The 6,385-nt window shown below is 40.0% G+C and overlaps 1 pseudogene; it reads right to left on the reverse strand.

Annotated features, from left to right (window-relative positions):
• Positions 1 to 4,327: 4,327 nt before the first annotated feature.
• Positions 4,328 to 6,385, reverse strand: LOC124965345 (DCC-interacting protein 13-beta-like; annotated as a pseudogene).

The raw sequence follows: 6,385 nt of genomic DNA on the forward strand, positions 1-6,385 counted from the left end.
TGATGTGGTAACAATCTGGGTTCCTGGATGCTTATGAGCATTTTGACACTATCACTTCTTGGAGGAATTATTTTGCAGTGAGAACAAGAGGGGCCCAGGTCTTTCCAAGTGGGGACAATTAGGGTATTCCTATTACCAGTGTGGCCATAGGAGTCTGGCTTGCATATTTTTATAATCTTTTTTATATCTTGACTGAGGGTCATAATGGCCTGCACATATGGGACTTCTGTCCATTTTCTTTGTTTTTTTGCAGTAGAGATCTAGTTGTGAATGGTGTTGAAACAAGGAAGTCACCATCAAGCACATATAGAGGCCAAGCAGTGTTGCAGAAAAAATACATTTTTCTTTAGATCATCTAGTTTAAATTTTTTCCAATTATGCAATAGATACCATAGAAGGTACTCTTTTGGATTGCTGTCGGTGTTCCCTGTATCTAAGACTTCTGCAAATTTGGTGTCCCACAATGAGTGCCAATCCCTGGAACAAGTGTCCATATGAAGAATGATACTACATTCATTCTGTGGACTCTGATTATGGACCTGTCACAGTAAGGCAACAGCAGTCCAAGATACCAGAGACTGAACCCCAGAAGGATCTATTCAGGGTATCAGGTTTGAAAGAAATCAATCAAGTTCCCCCCTGTGGAGATTGAAACAGTGGTTTTACAGTGGCTTATATTTTAGAGGCACCTTAAATTTCTTTTTCTTTTTTAAAATGAATCTATGTGTTAACTTCAAATATTACTTTCTAGTTAGGATTGTTTGAGATAATCGATCTCTCGAATGACCCTGAACAACAAATTATCTTAGTAAACATAGCAGAGAGGGAGAGAGAGAGAGAGAGAGAGAGAGAGAGAGAGAGAGAGAGAGAGAGAGAGAGAGAGAGAGAGAGAAAGGCAGAGAGCTACTAACATCTTTTAAAATTAATCCTATGATTGTAGCATAAGATTTATTCAAAACTTTTTACAAGAAATGCTAAATTAAGTATGCCAAACAAACAAAATATCAACCTACACATGCAGAGTGAGAAAGAAAGGTAATAATATGAAAATGGATGAACCTATAGGAGCAAAGATCCTGGATGGTGTGATCCAAGAGGAGGGAAAAGACCAAAAAGTCAGGTTATAGCATGTGGGGTCCTATCAAGTAATCCTGATCCAGAGGCTCAGCTACAGCAATTCTCCCAATTTCTCAGAAGGTGGAATCACAGCTGTAGAGCGCCCTCTATTGGATCTTAAAATTAATTACAAAATTTTTAAAGGAGTCATTGACACTGGGGCAGATATTTCTGTAATTCCTAGAAAATTTGGGCTTCAGGAATGGACCTTACATATGGCACCTGCTAATTTAGAAGGCACTGGTCAAATTTCTCAGACTGCCCAAAGTGCTCAGTATCTCCGGTGGGAGGATAAAGATGACAATACAGGACTTTTCAAATCTTATGTCCTTGATACTTTACTGGTGAATTTGTGGATAAGATATTTTGAGCAGCATGTGAGTCTTGTTAATAAACCCTTATTCCATGGTGACTTATCAAATGCTTAATAAAGGATTTATCCCCACTGGAGGACTGAGAAAAAATCAACAAGAAAGTTGTACACTTGTGCCACAATCCTCTCAACAAGGATGATATGGATTGGTTAATACCATTGATCACCCTTTTTAATAGGAGTATTGATCTCTTCCCTGGCCCCCAAAACAGCAGAAAAATTAATTGGCTGTCTGATGATCCTGTCTGGGTTGATCAATGGCCTCTTACAGGAGAAAAGCTTCCAGTAGCCCATGATTTAGTTTAGGAACAGGTTCAAGCTGGTCATATTGAACCTACTCTTAGCCCATGGAATACTCCAATTTTTGTAATAAAGATAAAAAATCTGGCAAATGGAGAGTGTTAAAAGATCTCAGAGCAATTAATTGAACTATATAACTGATGGGTGCTTTTCAACCTGGGCTTTCCTCTCCTATAGCTATTCCTCTTGATTATCAATTAATTAGTAATTGATTTAAAACATTATTTTTTCACTATATCATTGCATCCAGATAATCTTGTAAAAGATTTGCATTTAGCATGCTGACTATAAACTTAGGAACAAGTAAAGAGATTTTGCTGAAAAGGTTGCCTCAAGGCATGACAAATAGCCCAATGCTATGTCAAACTTTTGTGGCACAAGCTATTGCTCTAGCACAAGAGCAATTTCCCAATGCATATATAATCCATTACATGGATGATATTCTTCTGGCTCATGCTAATTCAGATATACTTTTAAAATTTTTTGCTCAATTAGAAACCTCACTCACCACAGTGGATTTATTTATAGCACCTGAAAAGGTGCAAAAGGTTTTTCCTTTTCAATATTTGGGCAGCTTAATTGAAGGATGCATCCACAAAATTTACAAATTAGGACTGATGTTCTACATACTCTCAATGAGTTTCAAAAATTATTGGGAGATATTAATCGACTGTGGCTGAGTTTAAAATTGTCCATTGCAGATTTAAGCCCTTTATTTCAAATTTTACAAGAGTATTCTTCGGCTTCTCCGCGACGACTAACAGCAGAAGCAAGGTCTGAGTTAAAAAAAGCTGAAACTGCCTTAAGACTGTACAACATACTAAAATTAATTTACAAGAACCTATATGTGTGTTGGTATTTCCTACTGTTCACACTCCTACAGCAGCAATGTGGCAGTCATTAGGAGTAGTTGAATGACTTCACCTTGCTCACTCCCCTCAAAAGTCTTTAACTCCATTTCATGATTTTGTTGCTCAATGAGTCATTAAAGGCAGGACATGAGTTACACAGTTAATTGGATCAGAGCCTTCTGTTATTGTAATCCCTTTTCCCATTCAACAACAAAGTTGACTCTGGCAATCTTCTAATGCTCATCAAATAGCTTTTGCTAAATTTTCCTGGTCAAGTGGAGAGTCACTACCCTCATGATAAGATCGTTCAATTTGCTAATGTAACTTCATTTATTTTTCCAAAAATTGTAGGTGCTCAGCCAATAGCTGGAGCAGTGACAGTGTTTACTGATGGCCAAGCTCAGGAAAAGCAGGTTTTTATAGCCATGCTCATCCTGAGGTGGTACAGACTTCTTATACTTCTGCACAACAAGCAGAACTTTGTGCTTTACTTCATTTTACTAATGGACCAGTCAATATTTATAGTGATAGTGCAAATACTGTTGGAGTTGCTAAGTATATTAAAACAACTATTATTAGAGATATATCATCAAAAGAGTTATTTCAGGGCTGGGGTTCTGGTTCAGTGGTAAAGCACTTGCCCAGCATGTGTGAGGCACTGGATTCAATTCTCAGAACCACATATAAATTAAATAAAGGTCCACTGACAAACAAAAAAATATATATAAAAAAAGAGTTATTTCATTTGTTCCATACTTTGCAAAAAACAGTTCAAATGCATCAATATCTTTTTTTCTTTTTCAAACAGAATGGTAGTTTTTATTGCTGGTTAATTAAAAAATGATAATCTGTTGAACTTGGTTATCATCAAACACACTGTACCAATTCATGATCTTGTTTCATAGCTAGGAAGGATCTGGGAGTGGACTGGGATTCCAGGAACCAGAAATATAGGGTAGAAATAGGAACTTCAAGTCAAGCCCCACAACCAGGTGTGCTTCAAGTGAGTTTTAAAATCCCTTTCTTGAGACTCTGGCTCAGAAGAAATAGGAACTGGTAGAGCTGCATCCTGTTCATAGTGAATAACCACTAAAAAGTCATATCTAAGAGGACCTTAAACTTCTGAATGAAGGTTCAGTGAGGTTGTGTTGTAAGACTTTTTCTGTAGTATTCATGGCCTAGTCCTTTTATAGCATGGTGTCTAATAGTTACCCAAACTAGCCCTGCATCTCTACTGGTGCTGGGCCTCCAAGTAGTTCTTGTCACCTCACTGCACAGTAATGCTGCCAGGGCCAATGATGAGATAAGCTGGATTATAAATACATAATTTTCAGAATGACAGGCACTTAATAAGCTTTAAATAAAATATAAAAATAGGTTATATTACTAGGAAATATTTAGTATTCATCAAGTATGTAAAGCTAGCTAAAAAGATACTAGAAACTGAAGAGATGACATCCAAATAAAGTGAACAATGCATTTTTCATAGCTTTCATTCTGAGCACTGCAGTGCAATCTAAGGAAAGAAGACTTACCACAAGGCACCAACAATAACATTAGTAGATGAGTAGGAAGGCTGTCACCCTTTTCTTAATTGTTTCCCTCCCAGTCTCAGTATCAAGGCATTAAGGGGCACATTCCACAAATGATTGTCAGCATTCTGAAGCCAGGTCTGTATGCCTGTACATCAGAGAAGTTGAAAACCCTTAAAGTCGTAGCTTTCCTTCCTGTGTGTGCTGCCCCCACAGGCCCCAGTGAGTCGAGCTTCAGATTCTGTGCCTCTATTTTCACTTGGATTTCCATCATTGTCATCTGATTGATCATTTAACAGTACATATTTTCCGTCATTGCCTAGTGGTATAGACAGCATTAATTGAGCCAGTGCTTCTGGGTCTTTTTGAACCTCAATAATTTCTTTTCCCAAATTAATAGCATAACATATCTTTTCACCTTCTGAGTTGTTTATAAAAAATGTATGTGCTCAGAGACTCTTCTCCTGTGGACTCAGGAACGCAGATGACAAAGCCAACCAGTCTTTTGTTTTCTTGATGAGCAGCAAACTGTGTGACACTGGTAAATTCAAAATTGGCCCTTGACACCTGAGTCGGAGGATCTATCAACCTCAGAGTTTGACTGGTGACCATCAGATGAGATTCTGTCATATGGAAGATGTTATGAATAGCCCAAGCTGCTGACACTTGTCTCATTGCTTCACAGATCACTTCAGTAGTGTTGTCTGTTTTAACTGCCACTGACCCCAAAAACCAAACTATAAACCTTTGTTGCAAAAGACAATCTTCTGCTTCCGGAAATGACTCATCCTCAGTTTCACCAAAAGGGTTGATCTGCCTGCTCCCTCTGTTCTGGTCCAGGAATTCTGTAGCAGGAAGCACAATGTCAAATTGAATAGGTGGCCCAGGTGCAATTCAGCTCTTCTGCTTCGAGAATGCTGATGGTTGTTTTGGGAACAATCTTGTCATTTTCTGTTTCTGAATTTTTCAAATTCTGGCTGGGGCGGGAGCTTTCTTGTTTTTTCCCAAAACTTGTAATTGGAGTCACAGCCTGGAGAGCCGTCTGATTCAACTTGATGGCCGCTGCCACTGGGTTGTCAGTCAGGTAGATCTGTCTGGAGATGTTGTTTACAGCATATATCCACTCTTGGTTTTCTTTTCTGCTCTCTGCCTGGAAGATTATTCCCAATTTTCCGCTGGGAGTGGTGATCTGGAAGCAGTATTGCCATCTTCACAGTCCACTGCCATCACTGAGCAGTTGTCCAGGTCCTTGATCAGACCTCTGGCCACAGCTCCCCTGGGCTGACACATGAGGTTCCTGCCTTGGGTGAAGAAGTGAAGACTCTCCCAGGTGGTGGTGACCAGCCCTGTTTTGTTTCTAAGGTTAAGGTAACCAGCCTTCTGCATGAGGTTCCTGTTGACCTGTGGGGGAATCTCATCGAAGTCTGGCATGCAGACGGATTCATCGACAGAAAGTAATTCTGCTGGGACATCTGCATCTTTTCTGCTTCAGCTTCCAGTTCTACCCAAATGCTTTGAACCATGTCCGCAATGCAGGATAAAAAACTGTCCATGCTTTTGGAAAACATCTCTGCTCCCTTCTTTAAAAAGTTAATCTCTCCATGGACACAGCCTATCATGGATTCCATCACGGCCATCTGCTTTGGGTACTGCGATACATTGAGGGCAGAGTAGTACTGGAGGGACACCAGGTGCTGTTTCCACTGTGTAGCTGCCACTTCTTTCCCAACTTCAGTCTTTACATTTTCATTCTCCTTTTTTTAGGGAACCTGCTATATTTTTCCATTGAGAGGTCATGCTCACTGCTGGCGAGTTCAAAAAGATCCTTTAAAGTGCTTACTTCTGAGATCCTTTTCTCGAAATTGTACAACAGGTAGAAACATGGCATCTGACAGCTGTTTAGCCAGCTCTGAATGGAGAACATGAAGCTTATCCACCACTTCAGAAAAATAGTGGAGTGTAGAAATTACTTCTTCATCACCTTTGCCAAGTGCGAAATTCTGCTTTTCATATGCCAGCAGCTGCTTGGAGAACTGTTGGGTGGCCAAGCACATTTCATTCTGGGCCCCCGAGATGCGCTGCATGGCCTGCAACAGCTGGTTGGCGTAGTCCGTGAGCGTGCCGGCATCTTCCTCAAACACACTCAGTAAAGAGTGAGTCTGGGGACTGTCCTGCAACACCTCCTCCAGCAGGAGTTTGTCCACCGCGGGCAT

Source organism: Sciurus carolinensis, chromosome 15 (genome assembly GCF_902686445.1).
Source record: "Sciurus carolinensis chromosome 15, mSciCar1.2, whole genome shotgun sequence".
In the NCBI taxonomy this organism is placed as follows: Eukaryota; Metazoa; Chordata; class Mammalia; order Rodentia; family Sciuridae; genus Sciurus; species Sciurus carolinensis.